Raw genomic sequence first — 21,200 nt, 5'->3', positions numbered from 1 at the left:
CGGGGTAAGAAGCTGCCGGTGAGATGGTTGTTCCCGTTTGGTTTGGCAACTGTAAAAGATGGACTTCAAATTACCATTCGCTCTCAAGATGACCTCCCAAAATTTTGGGAAAAGACAGGTATAACACCTATGGAGGTACCGTCCTGGCTGCCTGCACAAATGGATCAAGATTTCCCGCTATTACCTTCACAGCAGGAGTGGAGGATGGCTCCTAGATTGAAGTCTCCGAGATACAAGAACTACCAAGCGACCAACTTGGGTACTTGAAGTGCCTGCCCTGAATGATAGGACTTTTTCTTATTTTCTGCAGCTTGCTGTGGGTTTGGAGGAATGCGTGAGTGATTATTGTTTGCTGTTACTTGGTCTATATGCAAATCCTCTTGTATTCTTTTTATCTTGCTTCCTCCACTCACCCCTTTTTTCTTAAAAGTTTATTTTTTGCCTTTTCTCCTTGTGACCTGAGAATGTGCATACGATGTTGCTTCTGTGTACTATCCTTTGATGGCTTATGTTCACTCTGGCAATGATATTGGAGATTCTCCTTATTGCTGCCTTATCTGTTAATTTAGATGATACTGTTTCTGGGGGTTGACTCCTTTCTTAATGGCGCTGTGCTCCCCCCCCTCCCTTGCTCTATTCTGTTTCTAGTAAGGAAACATCATTTCGGGCCTTAGGGTTTACCTGCCGATATGTGGATCTCAGATTGTGTTTGGATCTCGGTATTGTAACCCTTGTAAGTTCATTTCTATACAGCTCAAATGGCCTAGGTGATGTGCTTACAAATATCCGTGTATATAGTTGATGTTTTTATGTTTGTACTGTGATTGTTCTTGGGCAGCACTGCGTCTGTCTCACTGTAGGATCGATTGATGGCTTCATGTAAAGTCTTAACATTTAATGTCAAAGGGCTGAATATTCCGCAAAAACAAAGTCAAGTGTTCAATATGATGAGAAGAGAGAATGCTGACTTGGTCTTCTTACAGGAGACACAGTTTGATAAGTGGTTCCCCTGCACATATCACGCAGCGTCAAGAGGCGTTTCTATAGCAATACGGAATACTATACCTTTTGTTCTTGAAGCCTCACAAATTGACCCACTTGGTAGATATATATTTCGCAAAGGTACTTTTTCAAATATGAAAGTTACACTAGTGAATCTTTATGCACCGAACGTGGGACAGGCGCAGTGGTTGGTAAAGGTATTACAGCTTCTTCAACCTTTCTTTGAGGGCTTGGTGGTGGTAGGAGGCAATTTCAACTTGGCATTGGATCCGGGTTTGGACTCCTCTTCCAAAGCATCTCATATTGCACATAAGACCCTTAGACGCCTTAAAGTTCTGTTAACTAAAATGCAGTTGATAGATGTGTGGAGACTTCATAACCCGTCCATGAGGGATTGTTCTTTCTATTCTAATACACATGATTCGTATCAACGCTTAGATTACTTATTTATGTCTAAGAAGTACCTGCCCCAGGTTTGTTCCTCTTCGATAGGGAACATTACAATTTCGGACCATGCTCTGTTCTCTGTTAAGTTCATCTTAAAAGAGCTACCTGTTAGAGGATGGAACTGGAGACTTAACGATACCCTACTCGAAAAATCTAAAGATGTACACAAGTTAGAGGGTAAATTGAAGGAGTTTTTTACATTTAATGACGACCCTCTTATTTCGCAACCTATCCTTTGGGAGACACACAAAGCCTTTGTAAGGGGGGATGTTATTGCCTTGGGGTCTAGGGTAAAGAAACAGAGGTCGCAACTTATAAATGCTGTGTTAGGCCAAATATCTTCCCTAGAAAACGTACATAAAAGATCGCAGTTGGACTCCGTTCAGATAGAACTACAAAATCTCAGCCAGAAACTCAAAAAGATCCTGAATGTACGTTCCGCTAAATCCCTTCAATTACTTAAATATAAAGCATATGCACACGGGGATAAAGGGAACAAGATGATGTCCAATCTTATTAAATAACAAAGAGGGAAAACATTTATTTCCTCTATAAAAGGTCAATTGGATCGGAAAACAACTGAGACTGATCAAATAGCTCAAGAATTGCGGACATTCTATTCAGAGTTGTACAACCTTAAAAAAGAGCCTGCTCAGTCTACTCAGGTTTCGCATGTTGAAGCCATACGAAAATATTTCAATTCCATTGATGCTCCTTCCTTGACAGAAGAGGAACAATCTTCTTTGGTGGCCCCGTTTACTTCAGAGGAACTAGAAAAATGTTGATGTCCATACCGAACGGGAGGAGCCCTGGTCCTGACGGGCTCCCTATTATTTATTATAAAAAATGTAAACAAACCCTGTTACCATACTTTCTTTCCGTCTGCAATGACATTTTGTAAGGTTCACATTTCACTGCCCAAACATTAGCAGCCAACATCACGATAATTCCTAAGGAGGGGAAGGGTCTGGGAAGGTGTAGCAGTTACAGGCCTATTTCCCTATTAAATTCAGATTTAAAATGGTGGGCAAAAATGTTATCAACACGCATTAATTATTTTCTCCCCAAATTGGTAGGAGCAGAACAAGTGGGATTTATCCCAGGGAGAGAGGGAAAGTTTAATACTACAAGAACCATTCATGCCATGTATTTTGTGAAACAACATAAGACACCTCTGATACTACTTGGTACGGATGCAGAAAAAGCTTTTGAACGCATTGATTGGACATTCTTAAAAGCTGCTCTCAATAAATTTGGTTTCCCACAACAATTCATAGATGCAATTTTTTTCACTATACACGATTCCCACAGCAAAAGTGAATGGCACCTTTTCAGATTCCTTCCCTATCCGGAATGGTACATGTCAGGGACAGTGGCGGATTAAGTAGACTATAGGCCCTGGGCTGTTACCCAAACTTGGGCCCCCCATCTCCCCCGCCGAGCCGTAACACTACCTTTTTGTGCAAGCATTAACAAATGGGTGTTACGATTCCCCTTGTCAAAGGGCTGTGTCCCTACTTACTGACAGTCTCCAATTATCGCTGACAGTATCACACTGTGCAGGGACACATCCTCCTAACAAGGGGAATGGTAACACACATTTGTCTATCAGTCCTGGACTGCACAAAGACTTTTAGTGAAACACAAGGATTTCCTCTGATAAACATATCAGGAGAGGTGACAGATTCTCTATAAATCTAGTGACTCACAGGTGACGACTTCTCAGATTCTGGTAACTTTTTTCCTCTTTTCTTCTCCATCCGGTCCAGACTTCATGACGACTTCTCCCGGCCATGACCCATTTCTGCAGAATTTGTCACTTAGATGTCCTCTGTTGCTCACTTTTCCAACATTTCTACACATATAAACGAAAACAAAATGATCATAGTGCCATACACTGTGCCTCTAAATATAATCGCACCATACACTGCACCCCGGAATATAATTGTGTCAAACACTGTATAGTAAAGCACCACGTGCACAAACGCCCCTGTATATAGCGTCACACACACATCCCCCTGTATATGACGTCACACACACATCCCCCTGTACATAGCGTCACACACATCCCCCTGTATATAGCGTCACACACACACACCCCCCTGTATATAGCGTCACACACACACATCCCCCTGTATATAGCGTCACACACACATCCCCCTGTATATAGCGTCACACACACAGCCCCCTGTATATAGCGTCTCACACACACACATCCCCCCGTATATAGCGTCACACACACACATCCCCCTGTATGTAGCGTCACACACACATCCCCCTGTATATAGTGCCACACACACAGCCCCCTGTATATAGCGTCTCACACACACACATCCCCCCGTATATAGCGTCACACACACACATCCCCCCGTATATAGCGTCACACACACATCCCCCCATATATATCGTCACTGTAAAGGATCTGCCAGGCACAGCTTCGGGGTTAACTCCCATAATTAATCAGTGAGCACCTGAATCTACATCCCTGAGACTGACTCCAGCTTCCACCACTCAGGCTGGCAGGCTTAGGAGTGGGAGAGCCTATCGCAACCTGGCCAGACTCGGCTAGCTCCCGCCCTCGGTCTATTTAAGCCTGCCCTTCCTGTCCCTCGGTGCTTGTGATTCTTTTCGTGTGGTTTCCTGGCCCAGCTACAGCTCCTTCTATTTTGATCCTGCTCCATACAGACCCTGGCTTACTGACTACTCTTCTGCTCTTCGTTTGGTACCTCGCACACTCCTGGCTTGACTCGGCTCGTTCACCACTCTGGTTGCTCACGGTGTTGCCGTGGGCAACTGCCCCTTTCCCTTGCTTGTATTCCCTTGTATGTTTGTCGTGCACTTACTGAGCGCAGGGACCGACGCCCAGTTGTACCCCGTCGCCTAGAGTGGGTCGTTGCAAGTAGGCCGGGACAGAGTGGCGGGTAGACTAGGGCTCACTTGTCCGTTTCCCTACCCCCCGTCATTACATAATCACAAGCCCATACCTAGTCTACCCTGGTCCCTGACACCACTATGGACCCCCATGAGACCCTGGCTCAGCAAATGCAGGGTCTCTCCCTACAGGTCCAGGCCCTGGCTCAGAGGGTCAACCAGCCTGATGCTACCTTGGTAGTTCCCCTCACCTCACCTCTTGAACCCCACCTCAAGTTGCCCGACCGGTTCTCAGGGGACCGGAGGGCTTTTCTCTCCTTTTGGGAGAGTTGTAGGCTTTACTTTCGTTTAAAGCCTCATTCCTCAGGTTCTGAGAGCCAGCGGGTGGGTATAATTATGTCCCGGCTCCAGGAAGGGCCCCAAGAGTGGGCCTTCTCCTTGGCTCCTGACGCCCCTGAACTTTCCTCCGTTGATTGTTTCTTTTCTGCTCTTGGACTTATTTATGACGAGACTGACAGGACTGCCTTTGCCGAGAGTCAGCTGGTGACCTTACGTCAGGGTAAGAGAACTGTTGAGGAGTATTGTTCTGACTTTAGGAAGTGGTGCGTAGCTTCTCGGTGGAATGACCCTGCCTTAAGGTGCCAGTTTAGGTTGGGTCTGTCGAATGCCCTGAAAGACCTGCTAGTTAGCTATCCCTCTTCTGACTCCCTAGACCAGGTTATGGCTTTAGCGGTACGACTTGACCGACGTCTCAGGGAATGACAACGTGGACGTTTATGTGTTTTCTCCTCCGACTCCCCCATGATGCCTCCCGAAGTTCCGTTGCTTCGTTCCTCCCCAAAAGACTCAGAGATACCTATGCAACTCGGGGCCTCCGTGTCCCCCCAACAACGTAGAGAATTCCGCAGGAAGAATGGTCTCTGCTTCTACTGTGGGGATGACAAGCATCAAGTGAACAACTGTCCGAAGCGTAAGAATGCAGCCAGAGAACTTCCGCGCCTAAGTGATCATCGGGGAGGTCACTTGGGCGCACAGGTATTTCCCGTAAATAGGAAACGTACTAAGATCTTGCTTCCCTTTCAGGTCTCTTTTGGTGGTAGGTCTGCTACCGGCAGTGCCTTCGTGGATTCAGGGTCCTCTACTAATATCATGTCTGTGGAATTTGCTATGTCTCTTGCTATGCCTCTGATTGATTTGCCTAAACCTGTCCCGGTAGTGGGAATCGACTCCACTCCTCTTGCTAATGGTTATTTTACACAGCATACCCCTGTTTTTGAACTCCTTGTTGGCTCCATGCATTTGGAGCAGTGCTCTGTACTGTTGATGCAGGGATTATCGTACGATTTGGTTCTAGGCCTTCCCTGGTTGCAGTTGCATAATCCCACGTTTGACTGGAATACTGGGGAGCTAACCAAATGGGGTAATGAATGTTTTACGTCATGTTTTTTTGTTAATTCTATTTCTCCCCCTGAGGAGGCGAACACGCTACCCGAGTTTGTTCAGGACTTCGCTGATGTTTTCTCTAAGGAGGCCTCCGAAGTGTTACCTCCTCATAGAGAATACGATTGCGCTATCGAATTGGTACCAGGAGCTAAGCTTCCTAAGGGTAGGATATTTAATCTTTCTTGTCCCGAACGTGAAGCCATGAGAGAGTATATCCAGGAATGCCTGGCCAAGGGTTACATTCGTCCCTCTACTTCTCCGGTAGGTGCTGGCTTCTTCTTCGTAGGGAAGAAGGATGGTGGTCATAGGCCATGCATTGACTACCGTAGCCTGAATAAGGTCACGGTAAGGAACCAGTATCCCCTTCCTTTGATTCCTGATCTCTTCAATCAGGTTCAGGGGGCCCAATGGTTCTCTAAGTTGGATCTACGGGGGGCGCATAACCTTATCCGCATCAAAGAGGGGGATGAGTGGAAGACTGCGTTTAACACGCCCGAAGGCCATTTCGAATACCTCGTCATGCCCTTTGGGTTGTGTAATGCCCCTGCGGTCTTCCAGAATTTCATAAATGAGATTTTCAGAAATTACCTGGGGATATTTCTTGTAGTGTACCTTGATGACATACTGGTGTTTTCCAAGGACTGGTCCTCCCACATTGAGCATGTCAGGAAGGTGCTCCAGGTCCTTCGGGAAAACAAACTGTGTGTTTGGGGTACAGGAAATACCATTTTTGGGTCAAATCCTCACTCCTCATGAATTCCGCATGGACCCCGCCAAGGTTCAGGTTGTGGCGGAATGGGTCCAACCTGTCTCCCTGAAGGCGTTAGTGTTTTTTGGGGTTCGCTAATTATTACAGGAGATTTATTGCTAACTTCTCGGTCATCACTAAGCCTCTTACGGACCTCACTCGCAAAGGAGCTGATCTCCTCCACTGGCCTCCTGAGTGGCAGGTAGACTAGGGCTCACTTGTCCGTTTCCCTACCCCCCGTCATTACAGTCACACACACATCCCCGCCGTATATATAGTCACACACACATCCCCCCGTATATAGCGCCACACACACATTCCCCCGTATATAGCGCCACACACACATCCCCTCATATATAGCGCCACACACACACACACATCCCCCCGTATATAGCGCCACACACATATCCCCCCGTATATAGCGCCACACACACATCCCCCTGTATATAGCGCCACACACACATCCCCCTGTATATAGCGTCACAGACACATCCCCCTGTATATAGCGTCACACACACACATCCCCCTGTATATAACGTCACACACACATCCCTCTGTATATAGCGTCACACACACATCCCCCTGTATATAGCGTCACACACACAGCCCCCTGTATATAGCGTCACACACACAGCCCCCTGTATATAGCGTCACACACACACAGCCCCCTGTATATAGCGTCACACACACTGCCCCCTGTATATAGCGTCACACACACAGCCCTCTGTATATAGCGTCACACACACAGCCCCCTGTATATAGAGTCACACACACATCCCCCTGTATATAGCGTCACACACACATCCCCCTGTATATAGTGTCACACACACATCCCCCTGTATATGGTGTCACACACACATCCCGCTGTATATGGCGTCACACACACATCCCGCTGTATATGGCGTCACACACACATCCCCCTGTATATGGCGTCACACACACATCCCCCTGTATATAGCGTCACACACACATCCCCCTGTATTTAGCGTCACACACACAGCCCCCTGTATATAGCGTCACACACACAGCCCCCTGTATATAGCGTCATACACACATCCCCCCGTATATAGCGTCACACACACATCCCCCCGTATATAACGTCACACACACATCCCCCCGTATATAGCGTCACACACACATCCCCCCGTATATAGCGTCACACACACATCCCCCCGTATATAACGTCACACACACATCCCCCCGTATATATCGTCACACACACATCCCCCCCGTATATATCGTGTCACACACACATCCCCCCCGTATATATCGTCACACACACATCCCCCCGTATATAGCGCCACACACACATCCCCCCGTATATAGCGTCACACACACATCCCCCCGTATATAGCGTCACACACACATCCCCCCGTATATATCGTCACACACACATCCCCCCGTATATAGCACCACACACACATCCCCCTGTATATAGCGTCACACACACATCCCCCTGTATATAGCGTCACACACACACATCCCCCTGTATATAGCATCACACACACATCCCCCTGTATATAGCATCACACACATCCCCCTGTATATAGCGTCACACACACACACACAAACACACAGCCTCCTGTATATAGCAACACAAACACACACACACACACACACACACACACACACACACACACACCAGTGATGAAGGGAGGGAGTGAGTTATGGAGGAATGAAAGGAGGTATGAACAGATGGAGGGAGTGATGAAGGGATGGGGGTTTGGAAAAGCACTCACCAGCCTGGAGCTCTGTGTAAAAACTTGACTGGTGGGCGGGCCTTCTTCCCTGCAGCTATTCTGCTCCTTCACTGTGATAGACGGACCTGATTGGTGGGTGGGGGTCACATGGGCACGACGTCATCAAAGGTCCTTTAGCCTTCAATTCGGAGCACATTTATGTAGAGAGGTAGCTTTCACTATCCTGGCTAAGCCCGCCCCGAATTGTTCTGCCTGCACCTTCTCTCTGCAGTGACAGTTAGCAGCGCAAGTGCGCTGCATAGTTTTTACGATTATGTGCAGTTTGGGCAGCAATGGGCCCCCTGAGCGCCTCGGGACCCGGGCGGCCGCCCGAACCGCCCATATGATGATCCGCCATTGGTCACAGATGCCCTTTATCTCCCACTCGGTTTATACTCGCAATGAAAACATTGCTACTGAAGATACGACAAACCCCCACTATGAAAGGCCTTAACTCCTTAATGACCGGGCATGTTTGTACCTTAAAGGCATGGTGTTGCCAGAAAAACATGTTTTTTTTTTAAAAATTAAACATTTAGTGTGTGGGTGATTAAACATGGTTCAAATTTTTTTTATTTTTTTCACGAGTCAGGAAATAGTCAGGAAATATTATAAATTAATTCTAATTTATAATACTACCCATTTTTGGTCACTAGATGGAGCTAGTTCCCAAAATTGCAGCATTGCAACATTGGGTTAAAAGCCCTCGCTCTAGTGAGCTCTCAGCATCCCCCCCTCCTTTATCCTGGCTAGTGCCGGGATAAACGAGGGGTTTGAAAGGTTTAACCTCCTACACTGTGTGTCGCCATTTTTTGAGGTAACCCACAGTGTAGTAGGTTTACATACAGTAGTAAACACACACAAACACTAACATACATTGAAATGTCTTACCTGCTCCTGCCGCCGCGGCTCCCTCCGGCCCGTCCGCTCCCTTTGCTGCCGCTGTTCCATGTGCACAAGTCCGGAAGCCGCGACCGGAAGTAGTAATATTACAGTCCGACCGCGACTTCCGGTCCACAGGAAAATGGCGCCGGACGGCGCCAATTTCGAATAGGACTGTGTGGGAGCGGCGCATGCGCAGTTCCCACACAGACGCCGTACACGGACGTGAATGGGACGGGAGCCGTTCACAGTCCCTATGGGACTGTGGCTGCCGTACTCCATGTCTGTGTGTGTCGTTAATCGACACACACAGAAATGGAACAAAAAATGGCAGCCCCCATAGGGAAGAAAAAGTGTAAAAATAAGAAAAAGTAAAACACAAACACACAAATGAATAAAAACGTTTTTATTAAAGCACTAACATCTTTAACATATAAAAAAAATTATTTGCCATGACACTGTTCCTTTAATGACCAAGCCAGATTTGTCAAATCTGGTATGTGTGACTTTATCAGAGAATAACTCTGTGAAAATTTTGAATATCCAAGTAATTCTGACATTGTTTTTTCGTCATATGTTGTACTTTATTTTAGTGGTAAAAGTAGACTGATACGATTTGCGGAAATTAATTAAAAAATAGAGAAATTGAAGAAATTTTGTAAAAATTATCATTTTTCCCTATTTTTAACTGCAATATTTCACATATGTACACACATACTGCACAATTTTTTTAATTAAATATATATTTCCATCTCTTTACTCTATTTTGGCAGCACTTTTGAAAATTTTTTTTATTTTTTGAGCAATTTGGAAGACTTACAAATTTAGTAATCATTTTATACATTTTGAAGTACATTTTGTTTTGCTGCACCAAGCCAGGTTTTCAGAGGCTCATAGGTGTCAGAATGGTGGAAACCCCCACAAGTGACCCCATTTTGAAAACTACACCCCTTAAGGTATTTATTAAGGGGTGTTGTAAGTATTTTGACCCCACAGTTTTTTTGTAAGAATTCATGCAAAGCAGGCGTAAAAAAATATAATTTCACTTTTTTCATAAAAGTATCACTTTGAAGACCGATTTCTGTGTAAAGTGACCATGAGAATGAAGAAACACACCCCAAAATATATATTTTGCTTGAAAATGTTTTAGGCCCCACTGTACATTTGGAGAGGTTTTGAGCTACCAGAGCGATAGAAACTCCCCATAAACTACCCCATTTCGAAAACTAGACCCCATAACGTAATTATTTAGGGGTATAGTAATTATTTTGACCCCACAGTTCTTTGCTAAATTGAATGCATATCAGGTGAAAAAAAAAATAATTTCACTTTTTTCATAAAAGTATTTGTTTGAAGACCGATTTCTTTGTAAAGCGAACATGAAAATGAAGAAACACACCACAAAATCTATCACCCTCTTTCTCCTGTTTTCAAAAATACCCACATTGTGGCCCTAATGCGTTGTTTGGACACACGGCAGGGCCCCAAAGGAAGGGAGCACCCGGAGGCTTTCAGGACTCCTATTTTGCTTGAAAATGTTTTAGGCCCCACTGTACATTTGGAGAAGCTTTGAGCTGCCAGAACGATAGAAACTGCCCATAAACGACCCCATTTAGAAAACTAGACCGCTTAAGGTATTTATCTAGGGGTATAGTTAGCATTTTGACCACACAGGTTTTTCGCTAAATATATTGGAATTAGTCTGTAAAAATTAAAATGTACTTTTTTTCTGAAACAACATAGACATTTTTATTATTTACAAGGAATAACGAAGAAAATGCACCCCAACATTTGTAAAGCAATGTCTCCCGATTACGACAATACCCCATATGTGGTAATAAACTGCTGTTTGGACCCACAGCAGGGCTCAGAAGGGAAGGAGCACCATTTGGATTTATGATTTTGCTGGAATGGTTTTCGGTGCCATGTCGCATTTGCAATGCACTGGAGGGACCAAAACAGTGGAAACCCCCCAAAAGTGACCCCATTTTGGAAAAACCTTCAAGGAATTTTTCTAGGGGTATAGTGAGCATTTGCACCCCACGGGTCTTTTTCAGAGTTTATTAGAATTAGGGCGCGAAAATTAATATCAACATTTTTTCCACTAAAATGTTGCATTTTCTCATTTTCACAAGGGATAAAGAAGGAAAAAAACAACCATTTTTTATAAAGCATTTTCTCCCGAGTACGGAAATACCCCACATGTGGTCATAAGTTTTTTAATTAGAAATGAATTAACCCTTTCAGGACTGATCCAGTTTTTGCTTTCTTATTTTAGATTTTCCCTCCCCGCTTTCGAAGAGCCATAACTTTTTTATTTTTCCATCAATAGAGCGGTGTGAGGGCTTATTTCTTGCGGGAGGAGCTGCAGTTTTTATTGGTACCATTTTCTGGTACATAAAAAGTGATTCAAAAGTTGTATTCCATTTTTTTTTTTAGAGCGAAGGTGACAAAAAAAATAAAACATCGATTTTGGCGGTTTCATTTATTACATTTTTTTAAGGTGTTCACTGTGCAAATGAAATAATGGTATATTGTAATAGTTCGGACTTTTACGGACGTAGCGATACCAATTTTGTTCATTTTTTTACATTACTTTACATCAGGATATATGTAATCTGTGCGGAGTACATCAGGGTATATGTAATCTGTGCGGAGTACATCAGGGTATATGTAATCTGTGCGGAGTACATCAGGGTATATGTAATCTGTGCGGAGTACATCAGGGTATATGTAATCTGTGTGGAGTACATCAGGGTATATGTAATCTGTGCGGAGTACATCAGGGTATATGTAATCTGTGCGGAGTACATCACGGTATATGTAATCTGTGCGGAGTACATCACGGTATATGTAATCTGTGCGGAGTACATCAGGGTATATGTAATCTGTGCGGAGTACATCAGGGTATATGTAATCTGTGCGGAGTACATCAGGGTATATGTAACCTGTGCGGAGTACATCAGGGTATATGTAATCTGTGCGGAGAACATCAGGGTATATGTAAACTGTGCGGAGTACATCAGGGTATATGTAATCTGTGCGGAGAACATCAGGGTATATGTAAACTGTGCGGAGTACATCAGGGTATATGTAATCTGTGCGGAGTACATCAGGGTATATGTAATCTGTGCGGAGTACATCAGGGTATATGTAATCTGTGCGGAGTACATCAGGATATATGTAATATGTGCTGAGTACATCAGGGTATATGTAATCTGTGCGGAGTACATCAGGGTATATGTAATCTGTGTGGAGTACATCAGGGGTATATGTAATCTGTGCGGAGTACATCAGGGTATATGTAATCTGTGCGGAGTACATCAGGGTATATGTAATCTGTGAGGAGTACATCAGGGTATATGTAATCTGTGCGGAGTACATCAGGGTATATGTAATCTGTGCGGAGTACATCAGGGTATATGTAAGCTGTGCGGAGTACATCAGGGTATATGTAATCTGGGCGGAGTACATCAGGATATATGTAAGCTGGGCGCAGTACATCAGGGTATATGTAATCTGTGCGGAGTACATCAGGGTATATGTAATCTGGGCGGAGTACATCAGGATATATGTAAGCTGTGCAGAGTACATCAGGATATATGTAATATGTGCGGAGTACATCAGGGTATATGTAATCTGTGCGGAGTACATCAGGGTATATGTAATCTGTGCGGAGTACATCAGGGTATATGTAATCTGTGTGGAGTACATCAGGGTATATGTAATCTGTGCGGAGTACATCAGGGTATATGTAATCTGTGTGGAGTACATCAGGGTATATGTAATCTGTGCGGCGTACATCAGGGTATATGTAAACTGTGCGGAGTACATCAGGGTATATGTAATCTGTGCGGAGTACATCAGGGTATATGTAATCTGTGTGGAGTACATCAGGGTATATGTAATCTGTGCGGAGTACATCAGGGTATATGTAATCTGTGTGGAGTACATCAGGGTATATGTAATCTGTGCGGAGTACATCAGGGTATATGTAATATGTGCGGAGTACATCAGGGTATATGTAATCTGTGCGGAGTACATCAGGGTATATGTAATCTGTGTGGAGTACATCAGGGTATATGTAATCTGTGCGGAGTACATCAGGGTATATGTAATCTGTGCGGAGTACATCAGGGTATATGTAATCTGTGCGGAGTACATCAGGGTATAATAAGAGGGTATAATAATGCAGTAAATAAATAATAATTCATAGATATGTGGCCGGTGTCGCACTGATAAACGGCGCCCGATCTTATCCGCTTTTGGACACTCTGCATATTTTGCATCGCCATATTCTGAGAGCCAGGACTTTTTTATTTTTTCAGCACCGGAGCCGTGTGAGGGCTTATTTGTTGCGGGACAATCTGTAGTTCTCATTGGTACCATTTTGGGGTACATGCGATTTTGATCACTTTTTATTCCATTTTTTTGCAATCCTGAGCAAAAAACAGGAATTCTGACACTGTTTTTTAGGTTTTCTTTTTGCGGCGTTCACCGTACGCTATAGGTGACATTTTTACTTTATTCTGCGGGTCGGTACGGTTACGGCGATATCATATGTATATAGGTTTGGTCCTTTTTTTTAGCGTTTGCACAATAAAATCACTTATTTATAAAAAAAAAACATTTTCTGTGTCACCGTATTCTGAGAGCTGTAATTTTTTTTATTTTTTAGTCAAAAAAGCTGTGTAAGGGCTTGTTTTTTGCGGGACGGATAGAAGTTTTTATCGGTATTATTTTCGGGTACATGCGGCTTTTTGATCACTTTTTATTCTTTATTTAGGGAGCGGTGGTGACCAAAAAAATAGCGATTCTGTCGTAGTTTTTTATTGATTTTTTTTTGGGGTGTTCCATCATGCGGGAAAAATAAAATTACAGTTTTATAGTTGGGGTCATTACGAACGCGGTGATACCAGATATGTGTACTTTTTTAACGTGTTTATTTTTTTTCTACAATAAAAGTCTTATTATAGGGAAAAAAAGCATTTTGTGTTTATAGAACTTATAACTTTTATTTTTACACTTTTTTTTAAAACTTTTTTATTACTTTTTTTTACTTTTTTCCCTTGTCCCACTAGGGGACACTTAGACTTGCAGCTTTGATCGCTGCTAGAGTACATTACACTACCTACGTAGTGTAATGTGTTCTAACTGTCATTGTGACGTGACTGTCACTCTGACAGGAAGCCGAGGAGGAACAGCCGGAGGCTGCTCCTCCGAGGCATCCGTACATGGCAACCCGGAGGTCATTATCTGACCTCCGATTGCCGTGACAAGCATCGGCAGCCCCCATGATCACTTCGTGGGGGCTGCCGATGTGCTTCAAACCACTTAAATGCGAGGACGGCAATACGTCGCCGCACTTAAGGGGTTAATTGCCGAAAGCAGCGGCGATGGTCCGCTGTTCGGCGAGACTGATATGTCAGCTGTCTAAGACAGCTGTCAGCGCGTGTCTGTCACTCTGTGTTTACACAGAGTGACAGTTTGAAATGCGGACGAAAATGAACGTCCTGGTGCGGGAACTAGCAGCCGACCATGATGTTCATTTTCGTCCTTGGTCGTGAAAGGGTTATAGGCCTTAGGCTATGTTCACACGGGGTATTTTGCCGAGTTTTTTGACGCGGAAACCGCGTCGCAAAACTCGGCAGAAACGGCCCGAGAACGCCTCCCATTGATTTCAATGGGAGGCGTCGGCGTCTTTTTCCCGCGAGCAGTAAAACTGCCTCGCGGGAAAAAGAAGCGACATGCCCTATCTTCGGGCGCTTCCGCCTCCGACCTCCCATTGACTTCAATGGGAGGCAGGAGAAAGCGTATATCTCGCTGTTTTATGCCTGCGGCGCTCAATGGCCGCGGGCGAAAAACGGCGCGATAATTGCTGTTCACACGGAGTATTTTGGGGGAGGAATATCTGCCTCAAAATTCCGTTTGGAACTTTGAGGCAGATATTCCTCCCCCAAAATACTCCGTGTGAACATAGCCTTAAGGTGGGAGATCTTGAGCATAAAACTGCAGCTTATGCAGATGATTTGTTGGTTTATATAACTAACCCCTTGGACGCTCTCTCACGACTTCTACAGATTTTTGAGGACTTTGGGTGGGTTTCTAATTTCAAGATCAATTATGACAAGTCGGAAGCGCTTAATATAACCCTACCGCAAAGTACATTTCTGACCGTTAGTTCTCAATCTCCTTTTAAGTGGCCAAGGTCTGAATTGAAATATTTGGGTTTAAAAATTACAGCAGAAACAAAAATGCTCTTTGATCGGAATTATAGCCCATTATACTATAAAATGAAGGATTTCTTGTCAAAACTTAAGGTCCCGTATATGTCGTGGTTAGGCCGAAAGAACCTTCTTACCGCATTTGTTCTCCCTCAGGTTCTATATATACTACAGTCCTTGCCTATTGATATACCCACATATTATTTTTCTCGGTTTCGACGCCTGCTAATGAAGTGTATGTGGAATAAAAAACGTCCAAGACTCGCATATACGAAACCCATACGGAGAAAGGGTACAGGAGGGTTGTCATTGCCTGATCGTCCAACTTATTATAAGGCCATACAATTGGGGAGGTGGACACAATTAGTTAATAGCAGAGTCTCTCTTCCACATGCCGATATAGAACGATATTTACTGGCTAATGGTCTGGCTTCTTATCTTTGGATGGGGACAAAAACACCCTCTAGATCAGGGGTCTCAAACTTGGCCGGGTAAGTGGGCCGCATATAGAAAAAATGTGAAGTTGACGGGCCGCATTACTTTCAAATTTGATACAACACAAAATTATTGTTAATCAGTTCGTTATTTGAACTACTATAACATTATATTACTATAATACCGCTAGGTTTACAATTTGAGATATTTTTCCACATGCTAATTTGAACAATCCAGTTTTCCAGTTTAAAAGTGTCGCTAAATGCAATCCGGCGGCTCAGTTAGTAGCGTTTGGCAGACACACATGTCAAGATTGGGCAGCCCCTTTTTAGATAGTGCCCTCTGTGGATGCTGCCACAGTGCCCTCTGTAGATAATACAACACACCTAAATAATGCCACAGTGCCCTCTGTAGATAATGCAACACACCCCTTAATAATGTCATAGTGTCCTCTGTACATGCTGCCACGGTGCCCTCTGTAGGTGCTGCCACAGTGCCCTCTCTAGGTGCTGCCACGGTGCCCTCTCTAGGTGCTGCCACGGTGCCCTCTCTAGGTGCTGCCACGGTGCCCTCTCTAGGTGCTGCCATGGTGCCATCTCTAGGTGCTGCCGCAGTGCCCTCTCTAGGTGCTGCCACGGTGCCCTCCGCAGGTGCTGCCACGGTGCCCTCCGCAGATGCTGCCACGGTGCCCTCCGCAGATGCTGCCACGGTGCCCTCCGCAGATGCTGCCACGGTGCCCTCCGCAGATGCTGCCACAGTGCCCTCCGTAAATGCTGCCACAGTGATGTCAGGGGCTTGCCCAGAGCTGGAGTCCCGGAGCAGAACCGCTTCTAGCACTCTGCCTGGGATTCCAGCTCTGCTCCTGACATCACTGTCTATATATGGACAGAGATGTCAGGGGCAACCCCACAGCTGGAGTCCCGGGCAGAGTGCTAATAGGCTCTTCCTGGGACTCCAGCTGTGCTCCTGACATCACTGGGACTCCTGCTTTGGGGAAGCCCCTGACATCATTGTCGATGTATGGACAGCGATGTCAGAGGCTTCCCCAGAGTCCCAGAGCAGAGCCTATATTAGCGGATTTCTTGTCAAAACTTAAGGTACCGTATATGTCGTGGTTAGGCCGAAATAACCTTCTTACCACATTTGTTCTCCCTCAGGTTCTATATATACTACAGTCCTTGCCTATTGATATACCCACATATTATTTTTCTCGGTTTCGACGCTTGCTAATGAAGTGTATGTGGAATAAAAAACGTCCTAGACTCGCATATACGAAATTCATACGGAGAAAGGGTACAGGAGGGTTGTCATTGCCTGATCTTCCAACTTATTATAAGGCCATACAATTGGGGAGGTGGACACAATTAGTTAATAGCAGTGTCTCTCTTCCACATGTCGATATAGAACGATATTTACTGGCTAATGGTCTGGCTTCTTATCTTTGGGTGAGGACAAAAACACCCTCTAGATCATTGGTGCAGAGTGATATGACTAGAGGATTGATCAGGGTTTGCTGATGCCTCTTTCAATTTTACCTTGTCAATAGAAAATGCACTGAAGTACCGGAGACTTGGTCTCACCTCCATTCACTGAAGATAGCTAGACTTTATGACTCAGGAGAGTTGCCTTCATTGGAGATATTGCATAGACAACTGAATATTCCGCAGCCTAAGGGTATGTTCACACTCACTATTTACGGACGTAATTCAGGCGTTTTACGCCTAGAATTACGGCCGAAAATACTGCTTGAAAGCTTCGGCAAACATCTGCCCATTCATTTGGACGGGTCTTACGGTGTTCTGTGCAGACGGTCATTTTTTTTACGCGCCGCTGTCAAAAGACGGCGCGTAAAAAAGATGCCCGCGTCAATTGGAGCCGTTTTCCATTGACTCCATAGAAAAACAGCTCCAATTACGTCCGTAATGGACGCTGCAAAAAACGCCTGCACATGCCATTGCATCTGAAATTCAGGGGCTGTTTTCGCCTGAAAACAACTCCGTAATTTCAGCCGTAACGGACGTGCATGTGTGAACATACCCTAACAGCCTGCAAGTATTGGACTTTTCTTCTACATGCCAGAAGGTGATGACATCTTCTGATGTACATAAATCTGAGCCAACTTAGTTACAGAATTATACTTTGTTACCCTCATTCCCTAAAACATCTCTTTCCAGGATATATAAAGAGCTGATCACTTCCACGCCTGTATCTACCCCAGGCTTTATATTCGCTTGGGAGAAGGAATTGGGTGGTGTCTTTTCTGAGGGGGAGATCCAGCATTCTGCGGCACTCGCATGGATTTTCCAGGTGTGTCAGGATGCAGGAAAATTCCTATAAAACGCTCACAAGGTGGTACAGAACGCCGGAATATTTACATAAGATTCAAGTTTCTCCAGTAAATACTTGTTGGAGATGTGAGAAGGAGGTGGGAAGCTTGTCTCATATCTGGGGTCATGTATGAAGGTGAAGAGGTTTTGGAGGGAGGTTGAAGCCTTGATTTTGGAAGTCTGTTCTATTTCAATATCCCTCACGAGGGAACTAGTCTTACTCTGGTTGCCTCTTCGGGAATTTTCTCCTTCATCTAGGAATCTCCCTACTTTTATAATCTCCGCAGCTAAATTACTGATTCCTACTAAGTGGAAAGAGACTTCCCCCCTTTACGTGTTCACCTTGTGTCCAAACTACACCAGATATGTCAGCTGGAGGAACTGGCGGGTTGGGAAAATAAAAATAGAGGTTCTTTTCTGAAAGTTTGGCAGCCATGGTTGGACTGTAGAGATAAGGTTTAGACGTATGGGATGATATTGGAAGCCTGTATAGATTACTCTCAAGATAGTGTGAGAGAATGAGATTTATTTGAATGTAGTCCTTTTATTACTAGTGCTATAAGAATTTGCCTGAGCGGTGATCAGTGGTTTATTTGTTGATATGAATGTTCTGGGAATAAGTAGTCATGCATGATGGATATATGGCTGCTCCACATTGATAATGATGTCATGGTAAGTGACATGTCATGTTATAATAAGCTGTGAGTGTCCACTGGCAAACAGTGCTGATGTACTAGGCAGAATTGCGCTCTCTTTCTTATGGATCTTTATGTTTGATACTGACTTTTTGTCTACTTTAATAAAAAGAAAAAAAATAGTCAAACAACGCCGTCCGTTCAAAACCTGCCTTACAAAAATCATTGTGTGAACAAACCCTAAGGGCGGATTTACACGCAAAAAACGCAGCGTTTTGTGTGCACAAAAGGCACTTAACAGCTCCGTGTGTCATCACATAGGATGCGCGGCTGCAGGGCCGGTCTTAGGGTAGATGGCGCCCCGTGCAAAATTATCTTTCGGCGCCCCACGGCATTATAAAAAATGTCCAATAAAAAAAGAATAATTCCTCCCCACAGTATAATGCCCTATATAGTGCCCCCAACAGTGTAATGCCCCTTTATTGCCCCACACACAGTATAATAATAATATTTAATAATGTAATATATTATAACGCCTTCAAGGACACAGTATTTTGTCCTCTAATTGTGCCCACACAGTGTTATGCCCCCTAAGTGCCACACACATTATATTGCCCCTTGTAGTGCCCCTACACAGTATAATGTCCGCTTAGTGGCCTCCACAGAGTATAATGCCCCCACAACCCCCCTACTAGAAAGTGCCCCCTGTAGATTGTGCCGTACAGCCTCCCTGTAGACAGTGCCATAATCCCCCACCTCCTCCTTGTAGACAGTGCCATAATCCCCCACCTCCTCCCTGTAGACAGTGCCATAATCCCCCACCTCCTCCCTGTAGACAGTGCCATAATCCCCCACCTCCTCCTGGTAGACAGTGCCATAATCCCCCACCTCCTCCTTGTAGACAGTGCCATACAGCCCCCATCTGCCCCTTGTAGTGTCATACAGCCCCCACATCCCCCTTGTAGACAGTGCCATACTGCCCCCCCACCTCCACCTGACAGGATCCTTGCGTAGGCCGGCTTGATCCAGAAATGTCATCACGCCGACTGCGCAGGGATCCTGTCCCTGCGCCTCATAGGCTGCAGGCGCCGCTGTAGCCTGCTACAGAGTTTCCCAACCTTTTCGGACTTGAGCCACCCCTAAAAAAAAAAAAGAAAGATTCCTCAGGGCCCCCCTACCAAAAATTGTTCAGAAAAAGACAGAAAATAGCTAAAAATAAGCACTACATTCTTAGGGTATGTTCACACAGCGTTTTTTGTAAAGCAGAAAAAATCAGCTTTTGAATTGACAGCGTTATTTGATGGGGTTTGTTTTTGCGTTTTGTTTTTTTTTAAGCCGTTGAAGCGAATGCAAAAGACGCAGCAAAAAAAGCTCCAAACGAGCGCCACAGCTATTTTCTTCCTACTATTAATTTCAATTGGAGGTCAGAGGTGGAAACCACTTGAAGACCATCAGCCCCCCCCCCACTCACAGTGAAATGACCATCAGCCCCCCCCCACTCACAGTAAAATGACCATCAGCCCCTCCACTCACAGTAAAATGACCATCAGCCCCTCCACTCACAGTAAAATGACCATCAGCCTCCCCACTCACGGTAAAATGACCATCAGCCCCCCCACTCACGGTAAAATGACCATCAGCCCCCCCACTCACGGTAAAATGACCATCAGCCCCCCCACTCACGGTAAAATGACCATCAGCCCCCCCACTCACGGTAAAATGACCATCAGCCCCCCCACTCACGGTAAAATGACCATCAGCCCCCCCACTCACGGTAAAATGACCATCAGCCCCCCCACTCACGGTAAAATGACCATCAGCCCCCCCACTCACGGTAAAATGACCATCAGCCCCCCCACTCACGGTAAAATGACCATCAGCCCCCCACTCACGGTAAAATGACCATCAGCCCCCCCACTCACGGTAAAATGACCATCAGCCCCCCCACTCACGGTAAAATGACCATCAGCCCCCCCACTCACGGTAAAATGACCATCAGCCCCCCACTCACAGTAAAATGACCATCAGCCCCCCCACTCACAGTAAAATGACCATCAACCCCCCCACTCACAGTAAAATTACCATCAGCCCCCCCCCACTCACAGTAAAATGACCATCAGCCCCCCACTCACAGTAAAATGACCATCAGCCCCCCCACTCACAGTAAAATGACCATCAGCTCCCCCACTCACGGTAAAATGACCATCAGCCCCCCCACTCACGGTAAAATGACCATCAGCCCCCCCACTCACGGTAAAAGGACCATCAGCCCCCCCACTCATGGTAAAATGACCATCAGCCCCCCCACTCACGGTAAAATGACCATCAGCCCCCCCACTCACGGTAAAATGACCATCAGCCCCCACACTCACGGTAAAATGACCATCAGCCCCCCCACTCACGGTAAAATGACCATCAGCCCCCCCACTCACAGTAAAATTACCATC

At 45.2% G+C, this 21,200-nt stretch overlaps 1 long non-coding RNA gene across 2 annotated transcripts in view; it reads right to left on the bottom strand.

The window, feature by feature from the left end:
* LOC142652329 (uncharacterized) overlaps nucleotides 1–21,200 on the bottom strand; it is a 38,356-nt gene that overhangs the window by 7,357 nt on the left and 9,799 nt on the right. The window contains exon 1 of one of the 2 annotated variants that reach the window (XR_012847815.1): nucleotides 3,159–3,295. The exons of the other annotated variant lie outside the window; for it this stretch is intronic. This is a non-coding gene — a long non-coding RNA (uncharacterized LOC142652329). Of the gene's footprint in view, nucleotides 1–3,158; nucleotides 3,296–21,200 lie in introns of those variants that run through there. 2 annotated transcript variants of the gene reach the window in all.

Source organism: Rhinoderma darwinii, chromosome 5 (genome assembly GCF_050947455.1).
Source record: "Rhinoderma darwinii isolate aRhiDar2 chromosome 5, aRhiDar2.hap1, whole genome shotgun sequence".
NCBI classification, from domain to species: domain Eukaryota; kingdom Metazoa; phylum Chordata; class Amphibia; order Anura; family Rhinodermatidae; genus Rhinoderma; species Rhinoderma darwinii.
The sequence above is the reverse complement of the archived record's forward strand: the minus strand, read 5'-3'. Positions and strand labels throughout refer to the sequence as shown.